This window comes from Manis pentadactyla, chromosome 12, assembly GCF_030020395.1.
Source record: "Manis pentadactyla isolate mManPen7 chromosome 12, mManPen7.hap1, whole genome shotgun sequence".
NCBI classification, from domain to species: domain Eukaryota; kingdom Metazoa; phylum Chordata; class Mammalia; order Pholidota; family Manidae; genus Manis; species Manis pentadactyla.
The window spans coordinates 39,718,004-39,737,303 of NC_080030.1; the positions used below are offsets into that span (position 1 = coordinate 39,718,004).

Here is a 19,300-nt window from a genome sequence, read left to right on the forward strand (position 1 = left end):
TCTACAAGAAGATATATCAAAGAAATAATCAATCTTCCCATGTTTTCTTCCGCCTGCTACTTCTATAGCTTTTCTTCTTCCTTCCTAATTACAACCCTTAAATAGAATTCGTGCCTCATATCAAATTTACCGAGTATCATAATTCTTCCAAGTGGTAAAGATACCTCAAGACAAATGCTGGGCATAGAAGCCACAGGGCATAAATATGCAAAGAAGTAAAAAGCTAACTTTTTCAAACAATAAGGCTTCTCTCTCACTTACCAACTTCACATTTCCCTGTATGGCCCCGGAAGATGACTGGTTAGCCAGAGACGGGTAAGATTCCTCAAGGGAGGAACAACCTAAGACAGGCACAGTCGCAGGGGGGCCATCAGGTGAGAAATTGGGGATCAACAGAAGTGAGGCTTAGAACCTCACCCCCCCGTTCTGAGAGAAATCTTCTGCATACGTAGATGTTTTATTGCCCTGGTCTAGCTTGGATTAACACATAGTCTACAGGCACACACCTGATCATCTACATGTGCTCTCTTACAACACTAAACTATGTTTTCTACCTTTATCTTGTATCTACCTACCACTTCAGCATTTTATTAAAAATAATAATAATAAAGAGAGAAATGTGGTATCCACATATAAATCAAGTATAAAAACCAAATGAGTATTCATATTTGAACTGACTGTTTATAGTTCATAATGCATGAGCAAAACCGAAAGTTTCTGTGATGACTGCCCTTGTACTGTTCACTATGTAACTTATTCATTATGTAAGAATTTGTTCTACATGTAAAAACTTGTTTGTTATGCCTCAGAAGATTGGAGACTGACAAAAATTAGGCTTGGGGTGGAATAATGATTGTGCATTGAGCATTGACTCCCCTATACAGAATTTTATTGTCGTTAACAACCATTTGATCAATAAATATGAGAGATGCCCTCACAAAAAAAAAAAAAAAAAAAAGGACAGACTTCCAATGGTAAAATAAATTAGTAACCGGGATGTAAGATATAGCATAAGGAATATAGTCAAGATATTGTAACAGCCTGGTAGGGTGATAGCTGGAACCTAGAATTATGTATATAAATGTTCTACCACTGTGTTGTACACTTGAAACTCATGTAATGTAATACTGTGTGTCAACTACCCTTCAATAAAAAATAATTATTAAAAAAAAAAAAAAAAAAAAAAAGAACTTGTTCACCATGTAAGAACTTGTTCGTTATGCTTCAGAAGATTGGAGACTGTTGAGAATTAGGCTTGGGGTTGATTAATAATTGTGCATTGAGTCCCCTATACAGAATTTTATTGTTGTTAACAACCATTTGATCAATAAATATGAGAGATGCCCTCTCAAAAAAAAAATTAAATTAATAAAAAATAAAGCCTTCTTGCTGCCCAAAAAAAAAATATATATATATATATACCCTGGGTATACACAGAAGAAGAAAGAAGGTCGTTAAGTACTGAACATCATCAGTTCTGTTAATAAAAAAATAAAAAAAAAAACAGTAAAATGAAATAGACAGAATCAAAGAAGCATTTCTTGATTCCATATAACCTTGAGATAAAGGAATTACTCCTTGATATGATGGGGAGGATACAAATTATGTCAGAAGGAGGAAGGAAATTTAAGGAGATGTGCTTCTGAGGGTAAAGACGTAGCAGAAGAACAATGAACTGCATGGAAATATCTGCATGCCCCATCCCGTATATCCCATAGAAGGATAGCCTCCTTCTAGATTTCCTTGAAACAGTTCTGACCTTTTGATACATTCCTTGCCCGGGGAGATATGTTCAAGAAGAGGTCACTCATGTTTATGTCTAAGAGGTTTTTGCCTATGTTTTCTTCCAAGAGTTTAATGGTTTCATGGCTTACATTCAGGTCTTTGATCCATTTTGAGTTTACTTTTGTATATGGGGTTAGACAATGGTCCAGTTTCATTCTCCTACATGTAGCTGTCCAGTTTTGCCAGCACCACCTGTTGAAGAGACTGTCATTTCGCCATTGTATGTCCATGGCTCCTTTATCAAATATTAATTGACCATATATGTCTGGGTTAATGTCTGGATTCTCTACTCTGTTCCATTGGTCTGTGGCTCTGCTCCTGTGCCAGTACCAAATTGTCTTGATTACTATGGCTTTATAGTAGAGCTTGAAGTTGGGGAGTGAGATCCCCCCTACTTTATTCTTCATTCTCAGGATTGCTTTGGCTATTCGGGTTCTTTGGTGTTTCCATATGAATTTTTGAATTATTTGTTCCAGTTCATTGAAGAATGTTGCTGGTAGTTTCATAGGGATTGCATCAAATCTGTATATTGCTTTGGGCAGGATGGCCATTTTGATGATATTAATTCTTCCTAGCCACAAGCATGGGATGAGTTTCCATCTGTTAGTGTCCCCTTTAATTTCTCTTAAGAGTGACTTGTAGTTTTCAGAGTATAAGTCTTTTACTTCTTTGGTTAGGTTTATTCCTAGGTATTTTATCTTTTTTGATGCAATTGTGAATGCAGTTGTTTTCCTGATTTCTCTTTCTGTTGGTTCATTGTTAGTATATAGGAAAGCCACAGATTTCTGTGTGTTGATTTTGTATCCTGCAACTTTGCTGTATTCCGATATCAGTTGTAGTAGTTTTGGGGTGGAGTCTTTAGGGTTTTTTATGTACAGTATCATGTCATCTGCAAATAGTGACAGTTTAACTTCTTCTTTACCAATCTGGATTCCTTGTATTCCTTTGTTTTGTCTGATTGCCGTGGCCAGGACCTCCAGTACTATGTTAAATAACAGTGGAGAGAGTGGGCATCCCTGTCTAGTTCCCGATCTCAGCAGAAATGCTTTCAGCTTCTCGCTGTTCAATATAATGTTGGCTGTGGGTTTATCATAGATGGCCTTTATTATGTTGCGGTACTTGCCCTCTATTCCCATTTTGCTGAGAGTTTTTATCATGAATGGATGTTGAACTTTGTCAAATGCTTTGTCAGCATCTATGGAGATGATCATGTGGTTTTTGTCTTTCTTTTTGTTGATGTGGTGGATGATGTTGATGGACTTTCGAATGTTGTACCATCCTTGCATCCCTGGGATGAATCCCACTTGGTCATGGTGTATGATCCTTTTGATGTATTTTTGAATTCGGTTTGCTAATATTTTGTTGAGTATTTTTGCATCTACGTTCATCAGGGATATTGGTCTGTAGTTTTCTTTTTTGGTGGGATCTTTGCCAAGTTTTGGTATTAGGGTGATGTTAGCTTCATAGAATGAGTTTGGGAGTATACCCTCCTCCTCTATTTTTTGGAAAACTTTAAGGAGAATGGGTATTATGTCTTCCCTGTATGTCTGATAAAATTCCGAGGTAAATCCATCTGGCCCGGGGGTTTTGTTCTTTGGTAGTTTTTTGATTACCGCTTCAATTTCGTTGCTGGTGATTGGTCTGTTTAGATTTTCTGTTTCTTCCTGGGTCAATCTTGGAAGGTTGAATTTTTCTAGGAAGTTGTCCATTTCTCCTAGGTTTCCCAGCTTGTTAGCATATAGGTTTTCATAGTATTCTCTAATAATTCTTTGCATTTCCGTGGGGTCCGTTGTGATTTTTCCTTTCTCGTTTCTGATACTGTTGATTTGTGTTGACTCTCTTTTCTTCTTAGTAAGTCTGGCTAGAGGCTTATCTATTTTGTTTATTTTCTCGAAGAACCAGCTCTTGGTTTCATTGATTTTTGCTATTGTTTTATTCTTCTCAATTTTATTTATTTCTTCTCTGATCTTTATTATGTCCCTCCTTCTGCTGACCTTAGGCCTCATCTGTTCTTCTTTTTCCAATTTCGATAATTGTGACATTAGACCATTCATTTGGGATTGCTCTTCCTTTTTTAAATATGCTTGGATTGCTATATACTTTCCTCTTAAGACTGCTTTTGCTGTGTCCCACAGAAGTTGGGGCTTAGTGTTGTTGTTGTCATTTGTTTCCATATATTGCTGGATCTCCATTTTGATTTGGTCATTGATCCATTGATTATTTAGGAGCGTGTTGTTAAGCCTCCATGTGTTTGTGAGCCTCTTTGCTTTCTTTGTACAGTTTATTTCTAGTTTTATGCCTTTATGGTCTGAAAAGTTGGTTGACAGGATTTCAATCTTTTGGAATTTTCTGAGGCTCTTTTTGTGGCCTAGTATGTGGTCTAATCTGGAGAATGTTCCATGTGCACTTGAGAAGAATGTATATCCTGTTGCTTTTGGATGTAGAGTTCTATAGATGTCTATTAGGTCCATCTGCTCTACTGTGTTGTTCAGTGCTTCCGTGTCCTTACTTATTTTCTGCCCAGTGGATCTATCCTTTGGGGTGAGTGGTGTGTTGAAGTCTCCTAGAATGAATGCATTGCAGTCTATATCCCCCTTTAGTTCTGTTAGTATTTGTTTCACATATGCTGGTGCTCCTGTGTTGGGTGCATATATATTTAGAATGGTTATATCCTCTTGTTTGACTGAGCCCTTTATCATTATGTAGTGTCCTTCTTTATCTCTTGTTACTTTCTTTGTTTTGAAGTCTATTTTGTCTGATATTAGTACTGCAACCCCTGCTTTCTTCTCACTGTTGTTTGCTTGAAATATGTTTTTCCATCCCTTGACTTTTAGTCTGTACATGTCTTTGGGTTTGAGGTGAGTTTCTTGTAAGCAGCATATAGATGGGTCTTGCTTTTTTATCCATTCTGTTACTCTGTGTCTTTTGATTGGTGCATTCAACCCATTAACATTTAGGGTGACTATTGAAAGATATGTACTGATTGCCATTGCAGGCTTTAAATTCGTGGTTACCAAAGGTTCAAGGTTAGCCTCTTTAGTATCTTACTGCCTAACTTAGCTCGCTTATTGAGCTGTTATATACACTGTCTGGAGATTCTTTTCTTCTCTCCCTTCTTGTTCCTCCTCCTCGATTTTTCTTATGTTGGGTGTTTTGTGCTGTGCTCCTTCTAGGAGTGCTCCCATCTAGAGCAGTCCCTGTAAGATGTTCTGTAGAGGTGGTTTGTGGAAAGCAAATTCCCTCAGCTTTTGTTTGTCTGGGAATTGTTTAATCCCACCGTCATATTTGAATGATAGTCGTGCTGGATACAGTATCCTTGGTTCAAGGCCCTTCTGTTTCATTGTATTAAATATATCATGCCATTCTCTTCTGGCCTGTAGGGTTTCTGTTGAGAAATCTGACGTTAGCCTGATGGGTTTCCCTTTATAGGTGACCTTTTTCTCTCTAGCTGCCTTTAACACTCTTTCCTTGTCCTTGATCTTTGCCATTTTAATTATTATGTGTCTTGGTGTTGTCCTTCTTGGATCCTTTCTGTTGGGGGTTCTGTGTATTTCCGTGGTCTGTTCGATTATTTCCTCCCCCAGTTTGGGGAAGTTTTCAGCAATTATTTCTTCTAAGATACTTTCCATCTCTTTTCCTCTCTCTTCTTCTTCTGGGACCCCTATAATACGGATATTGTTCCTTTTAGATTGGTCACACAGTTCTCTTAATATTGTTTCATTCCTGGAGATCCTTTTGTCTCTCTCTATGTCAGCTTCTATGCGTTCCTGTTCTCTGATTTCAATTCCATCAATGGCCTCTTGCATTCTATCCATTCTGCTTATAAACCCTTCGAGAGTTTGTTTCATTTCTGCGATCTCCTTTCTGGCATCTGTGATCTCCCTCCGGACTTCATCCCATTTCTCTTGCGTATTTCTCTGCATCTCTGTCAGCATGTTTATGATTCTTATTTTGAATTCTTTTTCAGGAAGACTGGTTAGGTCTGTCTCCTTCTCTGGTGTTGTCTCTGTGATCTTTGTCTGCCTGTAGCTTTGCCTTTTCATGGTGATAGAAATAGTTTGCAGAGCTGGGACGAGTGACAGCTGGAAGGACTTCCTTTCTTGTTGGTTTGTGGCCCTCCTCTCCTGGGAGAACAGCGGCCTCTAGTGGCTTGTGCTGCGCAGCTGCGCGCAGACAGGGTTTCTGCTTCCTGCCCGGCTGCTATGGAGTTAATCTCCGCTGTTGCTGTGGGCGTGGCCTGGCTCGGGCAGCTACTCCAAAATGGTGGAGTCGCGTTGGAGCAGGAGCTGCTGGGAGGCTATTTATCTCCGTAAGGGGCCTCCCTGCTCCCTGCAGCCCAGGGGTTAGGGTGCCCAGAGATCCCGGATTCCCTTCCTCTGGATTATGTGTCCCGCACTGCCCCTTTAAGACTTCCAAAAAGCACCCGCCAAAACAAAACAACGACCACCAAAAAAAAAAGAAAAAAAAATTTTTTTAATTAAAAAAAAAAAAAAAATTTTTTTTAATTAAAAAAAAATGGTGGTCGCTCGTTTTTATTTATTCTCCGGTGCCAGCCTCAGGCCTCTGCTCACCAGTCTTGCTGCCCTGTTTCCCTAGTATTGGGGTCCCTATCCCTTTAAGACTTCCAAAAAGCACTCGCCAAAACAAAACAGCAAAAAAGCAAAAAAAAAAAAAAAGTGGTCGCGTGCTTTTCTTATGCCCTCTGTCGCCCAGCCTCCAGTGCCGGCTCACTGTTCTTGCTGCCCTGTTTTCCTAGTATCCAGGGCCCTGCACTCTGGCCCGGATGGCTGGGGCTGGGTGTTCGGCAGCCCTGGGCTCCGTCTCCCTCCCGCTCTGCCTGCTCTTCTCCCGCCGGGAGCTGGGGGGAGGGGCGCTCGGCTCCCGCGGGGCCGGGGCTTGTATCTTACCCCCTTCGCGAGGCGCTGGGTTCTCTCAGGTGCGGATGTGGTCTGGATATTGTCCTGTGTCCTCTGGTCTTTATTCTAGGAAGGGTTGTCTTTGTTATATTTTCATAGATATATGTGGTTTTGGGAGGAGATTTCTGCTGCTCTACTCACGCCGCCATCTTCTGCCCCTCCTCCCTTTTGATACATTCATATGTAGAATTCTCTATGCCAGAACTGCCTATAAAATTGAACTATCTCCAACATTCCTCGGATACTTCCAATGGATTTGCATTGTCTGGTTTTATTTTTTATCACTGAAGTCACCCAAATAACTTTAGTTTTATCAATTTATAAAGTCACTTGGGGTTTCAAACTATGTAAGATTTTTTTCAAGTTCTTAAGACTTTGCCCAACTACACTAAAATTCTCTCAATTTAGTACTCCATCCTAAAATTACAAAACCCAGCATATTTCCAAATCATAAAACTAGACTTTAATTTCCTGATGCTTCATTTTGAGGTAATAATATAACAGGACATATGTATTAACAGGCATCTAAAATTAAATTCCCTGGCAAAGATCTCTGAGACTTACATAAATTACTACTTAAGAAGTCTTCTGTCCTCAAACATAACAATGCAAAATGCACATGTAAAAGCAAATATAGCAAAATGTTAACAATTACAGAAATCAAGCCATGGGTTTATTATTCACTGTATAATTCTTGCAACTTTTCTTTTTTTTTTACAAATTTTCTTAATAAAAGGTTGGGGTCAAATAACATGTACACACACAGAGTCAAACTGATAGCAACAGAGAACAGAAAAGTGGTTGCCAGGGGGTGCAGAGGTAGGAAAAATAGGGAGACTTTGGTTAAAGGGCACAGACTTTCAGTTATAAGATTAAAAGGTCTGATGATCTAATGAAAACATGATGACTATAGTTGATAACACTGTACTGTATAATTGACATTTGCTGAGAGAGTAGAATTTAAATGTTCTCCCAAAACAATAGGTAAATATGTGAGGTGACAGATGGGTTAATTATCTAGATGGGGGACTCCATCTCTACATACATCCATAAATCTCCATGATGCACACTTGAAATATCTTACAATTTTATATATCAATTGTACACCAGTAAAACCGTTCATATTTCATTGGTAATCTATTACCCTCATTATAAAATGGGTTTGATCATGATAATGCCTATCAAAAAATAAATAAGGATAAAGAAGATGTGGTACATATCACAATGGAATACTATTCAGCCATAAGAAAGAAACAAATCCTACCATTTGCAACAACATGGATGGAGCTAGAGGTTATTACGCTTAGTGAAATAAGTCAGGCAGAGAAAGACAAATGCCAAATGATTTCCCTCATTTGTGGAGTATAATAATGAAGCAAAACTGAAAGAACAAAATAGCAGCAGACTCAAGAGACTCCAAGAATGAACTAGTGGTTACCAAAGGGGAGGGGTGTGGGAGGGCAGGTGGGGAGGGAGGGAGAAGGGGGTTGAGGGGTATTATGTTTAGTACACATGGTGTGGGGGATCACGGGGAGAACAGTGTAGCACAGAGAAGGGACATAGTGGATCTGTGGCATCTTACTACACTGATGGACAGTGACTGCATGGGGTATGGGTGGGGACTTGATAATAAGGGTGAATGTAGTAACCACAGTGTTTTTTCATGTGAAACCTTCGTAAGAGTGTATATCAATCATACCTTAATAAAAAATTTTATAAATAAATAAGGATTAACTTAGCTATAAGAAAAACTGACACTAAAAATATGATCTTCAAATTAATATGACAGAAATAATCTATCTGCTTAAAACTCAAGGAACTCAACTCATTCTATAATCTTCACTTTTGAGGGCAAACATACAATGGTACACAAAGAATATCCCTCCAAGCATCATTCTTTATTGATAATTTTCAGTCAATTGTAAGGGCTTCATCTTTTACAAAATTCATATAAAATAGTAATAAGAGTAAATAAAGGGGCTGCCCTCTCTCTGTCTCTGTCTCTCTGTCCCCCTGCTCTCCCTGCTCTCTCTCCCTGTCTCTCTCTCCCTGTCTTTCTCCCTCTCTCCCTCCCTCTCTCTCTCTCTCCCCCACCCACCTCTTCTCTCTCCCCAACCCCCCTCTCTCTCTCTCCTCCACCCCCCTCTGGGGCAGCCACTCTCTCTTTCAGATAATAAAGTCTCTTGCATGGACAAAAAAAAAAAAGAACAAATAAAGGTTAAAATGTAGGATTCCAGACAGGATTCCATAAGATGAAGTAATCTCTCACAAACATAAACATCCACCTTTGATGAAATTTCACAGATGAGCAAAAGACTCCACAATACTCTCACACGCTTGAAGAGAGATTCAGTCTGCTACTTCTGATGGAAAAGGCAGTATGTTAAATCATGAGCATTAAAAAAGCACAGAACTTGAGTAATGCCTTTGTAAAAATGTCCTAGATTAAAGCAACCCTGGAAGAAAATGAAGCATGTGAAATAGTCGTGTGAAAATCCTAAAATCCATAGAAATATTACTGGGGGAGCTCCATTTTCTCCCCATTTCATCAAAAGGCACAAATCTAGCAAATCTGTTTCTAAAACCAGTTGCTTCCAAATTAGCCCAAGAATATAGTGAAAGCATGCATGGCTGGCCTTCATACCTAAGACTGCCGTGATTTGAAGGTTTGACCTCCCATGTGTGACACTGAAAACCCACACAAACGTACAGCTGACATAGGCAGTCCATTTATTGCTCTGTCATTGTTCCCAGGGGGCCAGCCGAACAGCTCAGGACCCAAGTGTTAGAGTCCCTCTATCCTGACTACAGACCCTGCTAGGTGACAGTGGACATGCCATGTAAGTTCTCAGTTTCTTAATCTGTAAAATGGGGATGATATCACCTGCCTCAGTGCGATGTTGTAAGGATTAAATAATACGTGTAGAGTATTCAACACAAGGCCTGCCTGAGAATGGAAACTCTACAAAACAGGGTGAAGTGTTTACTATTAAATCTAATATTTTTAAATGTTCCTGGCACACATTTTTTTCATTGAGTCAAAGGCATCGAACATGAAAAAAAATTTCAATGGAATTAAATTATTAATGGAAGTTAATTATCATGAAAATGAGAGACTTTAAGGCATAAAGTCTAAGTGGTACCTTACATTCCGTAACAAGTAAGCTCCAATAATTTAACCAAATGACCAGTTAGTTACTTTTGCAAGAATTACATGACATAAAAATTAAGATTTAATACAAATTGTTAATAAAAGTTTTCCTTTAAAGGGACTTTTTTCTGTAGATCTTCATATCCAAAGTGTTAATGCACTTTGGCAATTAAGAATCACTGACAATGGATAAAATCCTAAAATATGAAATAGAATGCTTTATAGTAAGTAACAGGTAATATTTTTATATAAGTGATATAAATCTGTCTTAAAAATCATGCTACCACAAATAAAACTATAAAACAAGTTTTAGCCAAAGCAAAATGAAATTTGTCAGTAGAAAAAAAATAATTTAGGAAATGTGCTTCTAAAATCCTGGCTTATAAAGATTTGCCACTAGACACATCTGTTTACAACATTTTCGATGGGTTATATTGGAACATTTTAAAAAGTACCAGTAATTTGCCCAGAACTCAATTGCCCAGAACTCAATGTAATTTAAACGTGTCATATTCAGCCTCTCTCACCAGCCACTATATTTTCTTCCTGTGGACTGAAGTGAAACTATTTAAGCTGGAAGGTCCCTAATCCATTTAATGCAGAGAATAATTGAATCTGAGTTTTGGAAGAGGCCATAGAGGTCATCTATCTCACCCAATCTTGCTTCTGTTTTTGAGAACCTCATACAGTATCCTGACAGATGGGCCGCTCTCTTCTCCCTAATACACTGAGTGATGGAAAGCCCACAGCTCTTTTAGGGAGCACATTCCATCTTAAATAACTAATTGATAGATGAGAACTCCTTCCAGGGACTTTCAATCAATTATCTGAAAAATTCCGCTAATTAAGTCTAGTCTTTCCATCGTTATCAACGCACACCACCTACCTCTCACTTCTTCCCAACCACCTTACAAACAACAGAAGTCAGTTTTCGTGTTTCTTCCCTCATTTCTCCCTCCCTTCTAGTTTATCTTCATTCCAGACCACCCTTGTAAGACAGAATAAACAAACAACACCAGACTATGTGTTTTGCTAAAATTCAAATGCACATAGAAGACAGTCCTAAGACTTCAATCTGTACCTTGGTGGGCAAAGAGCACAGTTCTGGGGGGAACCATGCTCAGAGAACATGAGGTTACCAGCCCTCATTTGGTGCCATAAAGTCTAGGGAGCCTGGGGGTCCCCTGGAGAAGGCAGAGTGGTACCTAGTTCCAGAGTCCACACACTCTTCCCATTTCACTGAACCAGGAGAACAAACAATGGATCTGAAGGAAGGCAGGGGTGCTTGCTGCTGGAAAACAGGAAACAGTCTCAAATAAAAGCAAAAGGGTTGTGTCTGAACAGCAGGAAAGTGTTTACTGCACTGATTAGGAATCACACACACCTCCAGGGTTGTTTAAGGTGTATGAACGAAGCAGGTCTGACTGCTGTATTCTTCAGAAGCAGAAACTTTGCAAATCAAACTTTGTGCAAGGGTACCTCAACACACACACAAAAATGCTCTATTTTCTTGAAATATGAAACTTTATAGAAATATCTTTAGTGTCTGCACTCCCAGTAAGAAGTAGATCAAACTTTTCCAGTTTTCTCCTAATTCTGCTATAAGGAAAAACAACTTGAGTAAATGAAAAATGGTCGTTGACACCCCATGTTGGGGAGGCTGCATGAAGTGGTGGGGACTGTAGCAAACTGGTTCTGCAGGACCGGCTCCAAAGGGCCAGGAGCCCCTGGCTTCAGCTATGCAGTGCTGCTGGGAAGGCAGAGCCCTGTGTTGCCCTCTGGACTGCATTTTCAAGAAACTGAACATGTGGCTTTTATGTAAAATTTGCAGTTTTTAAAGGTAGGAAACTAATTTAAATATCCTTAAAACACTTGTCGGGGATACATTTTGCAGGCCCAACAGAGCTTATCCACAGCCTAGAACCAGCCAGAAGCCCACCAGTTTGAGACCTCTGGTGCAAATGATAAAACACAAACAGGCTAATTTTAAATCCTATTTTAAAAGAAAACAATCAGCAGTCCTAACTCCCTGACTTCAGAAGGCTTAAACCCCTGGTTTCTAGAGACATAAATCTCTACACAGCCAGCTAGGCAGGCATGATTTTGGACACAACGCCCTTCATACAGAAGAGGCATTGTTAAGACTACACCTGCCATGGCATCCGCCTTCCTGATGAGTGGAGGAATCCTTTTGAAGGAACTCCTGATCTGCAGCCAACCGGCCTGCGGACGCCACACCCGCCCTGTGATGCTCATTGCTGCACAGGCTCACCCCTCAACCAGCCCCCTTTTCCCAAAGCTCCTAACACAACCCTTCCTAACATGGAACCCAAAGGGGCCTCCGAGCAAGGTGCCTCATTGCCCCTGTTCCCCTGATAGGGGACATACTCCCCAATACTTCAGGGCAGGCACTAGGCTCCCCCCTAAGCTTACTTCTTTCTATGCTAAATATTCGGCTCCCTTCATCATTATAAATAGGACACTATTCCAAACACTCCTAGCCATGGCCACTTTCCTCTGGATATTAATATTCTTAACTCGAAGGTCTGGAAGGAAAAGACAGAAACTAAGGATTCTGAAGCCATGTGCCAGGAGTGTTACGTGTATTTTCATCTTTAATTCTTATTGCAATCCTATTCATATTATCATCACTATTTTGCAAATGAAGAAACAGAGGCTAAGCAAAGTCAGTAATTTGCCAAAGGCCACAAAACAAGTACAACTCAAAAACTCAGACTGACACCAAAGAGACCACAGTATCGCTACACATATGGGATGTGACATATCAACAATGTTTTATCATTACTGTAACTTATGAAAATTATGAATGATTATAAGTGAGTTTATTCTTTCCAGTGACCTCAGGCATGGACTGCTGTTTTCATCCACACAATGCAAAAACAAATCCTTAAATTATGTTGCCACTTTATGAACAGTACCCAAATACATAGTTATTTAAACCTACTTGATGTATTTAATATATAAAAAGCCAAGCATGTATGAAAGAAAATAGCAGAAATTTCTATAGCACACATATGAGCATATATGTGCTATTATGATTACTCATAATCCCTCTATAAGGAAAAGGCTTTTATTTCATATGCCCATTTCACAGAAGAAGAAGCTGAGGCACCAAAGGTTAAACGATCTGCCCAGGATCAGTGAACCAGGAAATGCCAGAGACAAGAATCAAAGAACAGGCAGTCTGACTCCAAAAAATCTAGACTGTAGGGTTTCCAAAAGGTGTATTTCAGTCACAGTTTCTGAACTTCTTTAAGCATAAATGAAATACCTCTCCAAGGCTAATTAGATATTCCTTTTGAATATTCTAATGTAGATGATACAAAGGTCAGTCAATGCAAATATTATCAATTATTATCATAACTTCTAACTTTGTTATGTACTATATTTGTTAGGAAACTTCACTTTTTACAAGGAAGATCACATTAAACTTGATAATTCTACAAGGGAACAGTTCACATTTAGAAACAACTACGAAACAGACAAAATGGAATCTTCCAAATCTCCTCTAGTGCAAATTTCTCACCATACGACACTGAGCAACTTACACAGTGAGCTTTGTTTAACTGTTGAACTCATTATATAGACCATCAAAAAATATCCACCATGCACCAGACACTCTCCTGGTCTATGCAGTTATGTGACGGCCAAGACAGACAGGTGTCATGTCCCCATGGAACTACCAGTGACAGCAGAGCTGGATGACAAGCTGATCAATACATACACAAGGGAGGGAACTGTCAGACCAGTACTCTAGAGAGAATCAAAATAGGGTGATGTGGTGGCAGGTGACAGGGTGGCCAAAACTTCAGCCTGGGTGGTCGGAGAGGGTCTCTCAGAGGCAGCACCTTGAGCTGAGATGCAAAGGGCCCATCTCAGCTGGAAAGACGGGGCAGGTGGCTGCTGGGAAAGCAGAGGCTTGTGTCTGTGCATTTCAGCAACTCAAGCAGGAGCTGCAGAAACACAAACTGGCCCAGGGAATTACTTACAACCCTTCCAAACACTGCTTTGGGACTGCTCCGCTCTCCTGCTTTAGTACTTAACCTGTGACTTTAATACATCTACAAGTAAAAGGCCCCCAGTCTGTCTAAAACAGCCTTAACGTAGTTGGAACCTTCCCTCTCCTCGGTGGTTTCTTAATGCCCAAGTCTTCTGAGCTTGCCTGTCGTACAGTCAGCTAGAACTTACCCACTCTGGGTGTGTTCTTCAACAGGAGGTCCTATTTGGTTTGGAGTTCAGGTGTGCGCTCTATCAGTATCTGCCATGTAAACAGGTGGAAATGAATGCTTTCCAGACTGCAACTTCTCCACCCAAGTTCCTAGAGAAGATGGGCAAATGGTTTTCCACATAAAGAGGATTGTCCAACACATCAAATTAAAGCATGTTTGTAATAAGCCACTCAGATTTGACTCCCCACTGCCTGCAGGAACCTCAGTTATCAGTACCTGACAGGTCACCTTGGCTTTTCCCACCCAGGTCCTCAGAGAGCAGTTAACAGAGCAACATGGGAAACATGAGGTACAGACTGACATACATTAACACTTGAGATGGACAAGTGCCCCAAACTTACCCCTAGGGGAAGTGTGGATGGCACTTCAGGAAATCATTCATTCATCCAGAATGAACCGCAGAAGAGGTGTCTTTATAATTCAATCACAGAGCCCCGGCAAGAGAAAAACAAAGACACAGGGGTGGTAAGAAATAATTTTTTCAAAATCAGAATTAAGTCATTAAAGCTCAATTTCTCAGCACTCTGCTGTATCTTGGACTTGATACAAAAGGGGAGCAACTGAAAGAAAAATCAAGGTTAAGGGATTCAAGGAAATCTGAGGGTCTTCCCACATCCTAAACTGAGAAACATATTTACTGCTTCAGCCTATAACTTCATACGGCAAAGCCATTTTATAGATACCTACACGGAGGGAAGGAGGGAGGGCGGGAGGAAGGAAAAAAGGAGGGAAAAAGGAAGAGGGAGAGGGACAGATAGAGGATTAGACAGACAGACAGACAGAGCCTACTGTGACCACACGACTATCCAGAGCTGGGGTGGAGTAGCGAGTAAGAGAGAAGGTCTCTGCTCTCACTGAGTTTCCGTCAAAGCAAATAGGTAAATAAATAAATTGGAAAAATATCCTAGAGTGATGCGTGGAATGCAGAGACCTAAAACAGGAGATCGTTGAGTGACAAGCGGCTGATTTAGACTGGAAGATCAGGACGTGGCTCTCTGATGGCACCTAGGCTGAAAACTGAAAGCTATTTCGGAGGCAGGGAACTGATCCCCCAAGTAGAGGGGCCAGCTGAGACCCTAATCGGAAGTGGCATGCCAAGGAGAGTCACCACGGGTGCCCGGTAGACACCAAAAGCAAGTGGGTTGAGTCAAAGGATCAGCGATTACTTATGAAGCAGGTAGTTTCTGGGTCCTCTCGGGAGGATATCCTCAAGGGAGGATAATCCCTTGTTCCTATGCTTGATACGCTGCCCAGGGACATATTAAAACTCCTGCCCTGTGATATATTAAAATACATATAAGGCATTTTACCTCTGTTAGGTACACAAGATACTAGCTTATGGTAATAATTGTGTACTGTGGATTACAGTCCTTGATAAAGAACACAGAACCCCAAAAGACTGGGGTTCAACCCCCAGCTTCCCCACTACCACCTGAGCGAGCTCAGTCTGGTTATTTAAATAGTCTGAACCTCTGGTTTCTTCATCTATAAAATGGAAATGCTATTATCTACTTTGCAGGGCTATTCTAAGTATTTAATGGGATAATACACATCAAATACTCCATAAAGTGGATGAAACGTGAAATGCTCAATCAAAGCAGCAATAAAGTATTCTCACCACAAATAGACACTATTGGGAAAGGTGTGATTATCACAATGACTGATGCTAGAGAAATACACCTATATAACTAGGCACAATAGGGATAACAATTTTCATTTATAGGATCACAGAAGAGCCTATAAAAACCAGCCCCTACTCTGTCTCTTCACAGGTAAGAATTTAAAGCAAAAAGATGTAAACTGATTTGCCCAATGTGACATAACTGATTCAGAGAAAACTTTCAGAACCCTGAAATTTGGTCAAGAATGCCTGCCTTTATATGCTAAATCCTATATAGACATAAATTTCTTAATTCACTTTTTAATTATCCAGTATGGGCAAATATATATATATATTTTTTTAACTGTCAAGAATGAAAAATTGAACAAGCTTAAGTAGACTCTATCTAAATACATTATACTGACAATTTTTTAAAAACCATGAATTGTCATTCTTACTGATGGCCTGATAGATGGTTATTTACCAAGAAACTATAAAATGTGCCACATTTTAATTTTCCAGTTTTAATAACAGATATATATATATACACATAACAGGCACCTATGGACAGAAGCTTTCCATCCATTCATTCTGAATACCTTGCCATTTCATGAGTGTCAGTTTTTTATTCTCCATGCCTTTGTACATAGTTCCCTGGTGGGAACGTCTCCCTGGGAAACTCCTCATCACCTTTCAAGACCTTAAGTATCTCCTCTCCCACGAAGCCTTCTCTGAGCTCGGCAACCACCCACCACTGCTCCCCTTCCGAAATATATGAAGATGTGATTGACCTTTAAATCAAGACTTGGAGTAAAGCAGATTACCCTCCATGTGTATGGGCCTCATCCAATCAGATGACAGCCTTAAGAGCAAAGACAGATTTCCTGCAGAAGGAATTCTGCCCCTGAAACTGCAACATAGAAACTCTGCCTGAGTTTCTAGCCTCCTGCCATGCAAAATTCAAACTCAGGACAGCACCACCAGCTTTTGCCAGAATTTTTGGTCCGTTGGCCTGCCATGTGGATTTCAGATTTGCTGGCCCCCATAGCCACACAAAACAATTCCTTAAAATCTCTTGGTAGATGGATAGATAGGTAGGTTCCTATTGGTTCTGTTTCTCTGGAGAATCCTGATTAATATAGCCACTAATCATTTGGGACTGAAATTATTTTAGGCAAGATTACAGAATGCTTAAGTTGAGAGTGCCTTGATCTCAACGCTGTTCATTCTGCAGGTAAAGAGAGGCATAGAAATAGATTGGAACTGTCACATAGCGAGAGAACTAGAACTAGAACTCAGATTGCCCAATATCAGCTCTGTTCCCAGAACAGACAGCAGTGGTTTTGTCACTTTGTGACAAGCGAGCAGTCCCTCAAGGGCTCTTCCTTGGACCCCAGTGTCCTCCTCATGACCCGTCCACTTCCCCTGTGCATCCCAGGACCGTGTGAGCAATTAGCTTTCATCTAGTTGGGGGGATTACAAACCGTCTTCACCAAGTGACTATTCTCCCAGTGTACCCAGGGGTTACCCCCAGTTAATGCCATGTCTTAAGGTGAGTTAACAAAGGAACTATAAAATCCTGTGACTCCAGAAAGAACCAACAGAGCCCTTTGTGGATTTAAGTTTATGAGATTTGAGGCAGTGTTTGGTGAACTGCTCTGTAAGTCCAGTGAGTCTATGTATTTAATTATACAAAGAGTGTGCTTATATTTCTAACAGCACGTAGGTGTGCGGGCAGAGTCATCAACCAACAGATCTCACTCGCACTCTTTTTCAGAAAGAAGACCAGTCAGTTTTGGAGTCCCTGAGGCACCTGCTTGCCACCATGACATCATTTTAATTTAACACAAGTATCTCTTACATTTTTCTCCCTTGGGTTTTGTGATGAAAAGCTGTTTGATTTAGCAACGCTAAAGAGTCTTCCCTAAATGCTGAATGCAATTAGACCGCAGTGACATCACAGTTAAAGATAAAGGCAGGCCACACCTTCAGATCGGCTACAACATTCATCAGTCTGGAAGCCCATTGTCAAGCCCTGGACTAAGTTCACAGAGCCCAGTGTTCATCAAACTTTCCCTGCAGAGTGAGAGCCTTCAGCGCTCCACACAATTATCAGCAACGCACAGTGAGAAATCGCTGGGGAAGAGAAAGCTAAAGTTTCTCTACTTAATTGTCCTCTTCAAATATGTTCCCCCTACCCCAACTAGGTAAAAGGAATGCTGTTCTCATTGAGAAATTTCTAATATTCACACTTTCTTCTAATTAAATCCCTTTTGTAATCACCATCTCTCTGAATAAAGTTCCTGGGTTTACTTGAGCCTTGCTATCAGCTAGGCAGTGTATCAGTTCAGATACTGCTCAATGTTTGTAGTAAAACAGTACAGTGGGAAGTTTTCCAGGAGCTGGAGGGGCAACTCCCTTCCTCATTAACCCCTTGTAAGACCCAGGTCTGGGCCATCTGACCGAGCCCCCACTCCAGAATCTCCCTCCACAGGTGGATTAGTTATTATCTCAGTCTCTCAAGTATGTAAAGAAATAATGAACAAGCCAGTCTGTGACTTATTCTAAGGATTAGTTAAAACTGCATCATGATGAGCTGTGTGCCTTCATCACATCACTATTTCACCAGCCTCTCATGCTGACACTAAGCCACTGTTCCTGGAATCAGATGACACCCTTAACAAAAGACAACTGTACAGTTGCCAGGCAGACCTCAGATTGTTACAGAATCCATGATTCATGACAAAGGGATGACTAATTACAATGAGAAGAGTAAGTTGCAGCTCATCCTCCCCAAATGGCAGACTTCTATACACGTGGAGCACAGTGTGTATTGCTTACTATGGACTGAGGTACAACAAGGCCCTTGTTATTGATAAAACAGCTCATGTGAAACACCAAAAAAAGGAATCAATGAACAGCTGGAAACAGAATAGGACATATCCACTTGGACCACTGTATTCCCTAGGCTGGCTTCTGTTTAGACTAAGTCTTCCCTAGGATTTCCACAGAGTCCACATGTCCAGAGACAAAAGTCAAGGGTGGAGAAGCAGGCACACTACAGCCTGGGAGCCTAATGTGCAGAGCATTTATTAAGCTAATTAAATTCCATTCAAGGAGTATCAGTTAAACATCTATTATATTCATGACACTATGCTAAATGTCAGTCAGTAAACAGGTAAGCTGTCAATCACAGTGCAGGGTGGAGACACGGGCTAAAGGGGTGAGACCTGGGAAGCATGTAGGAGTGGCTCTGAGACCCTTCTTCAGGTAAGACCCAAATACAGTAATAATAACGCCCATATCACAAAAATCACCTATATTCAGTGTCCCAGGTAGAGCAAAATGGATCTTTCTCCATCAGGATCCTAGGAATGTGGCAAAACCTGTCTGCATGTTGTTTGAACTCCTACGGAGGAGGGTGGGCCAGCCGATGCTTCCCACTTTGAATCGGCTTCAACCTGTAAGAGCACAGCCGACACGACACTGCAGGCTTTCCACGACCACACTAGGAACAGCTGTGGATTTACATCTGGTTTTGGGGCACCTGACCAGAGGCCTTTAGGCAGCCTGTCTGGTTTCCTTGATCGCTCTATCT

At 40.6% G+C, this 19,300-nt stretch overlaps 1 protein-coding gene across 3 annotated transcripts in view; it reads right to left on the reverse strand.

The window, feature by feature from the left end:
* TIAM2 (TIAM Rac1 associated GEF 2) overlaps positions 1-19,300 on the reverse strand; it is a 217,273-nt gene that overhangs the window by 130,838 nt on the left and 67,135 nt on the right. Inside the window, exons 2-3 of one of the 3 annotated variants that reach the window (XM_057489076.1) lie at positions 14,444-14,513; positions 14,062-14,191 (exon numbers count right to left, since the gene is read on the reverse strand). The exons of 1 other annotated variant lie outside the window; for it this stretch is intronic. The gene's annotated coding sequence lies outside the window, so the exon portion shown is untranslated. Of the gene's footprint in view, positions 1-14,061; positions 14,192-14,443; positions 14,556-19,300 lie in introns of those variants that run through there. One more of the 3 variants, XM_036886727.2, reaches the window with a different exon arrangement.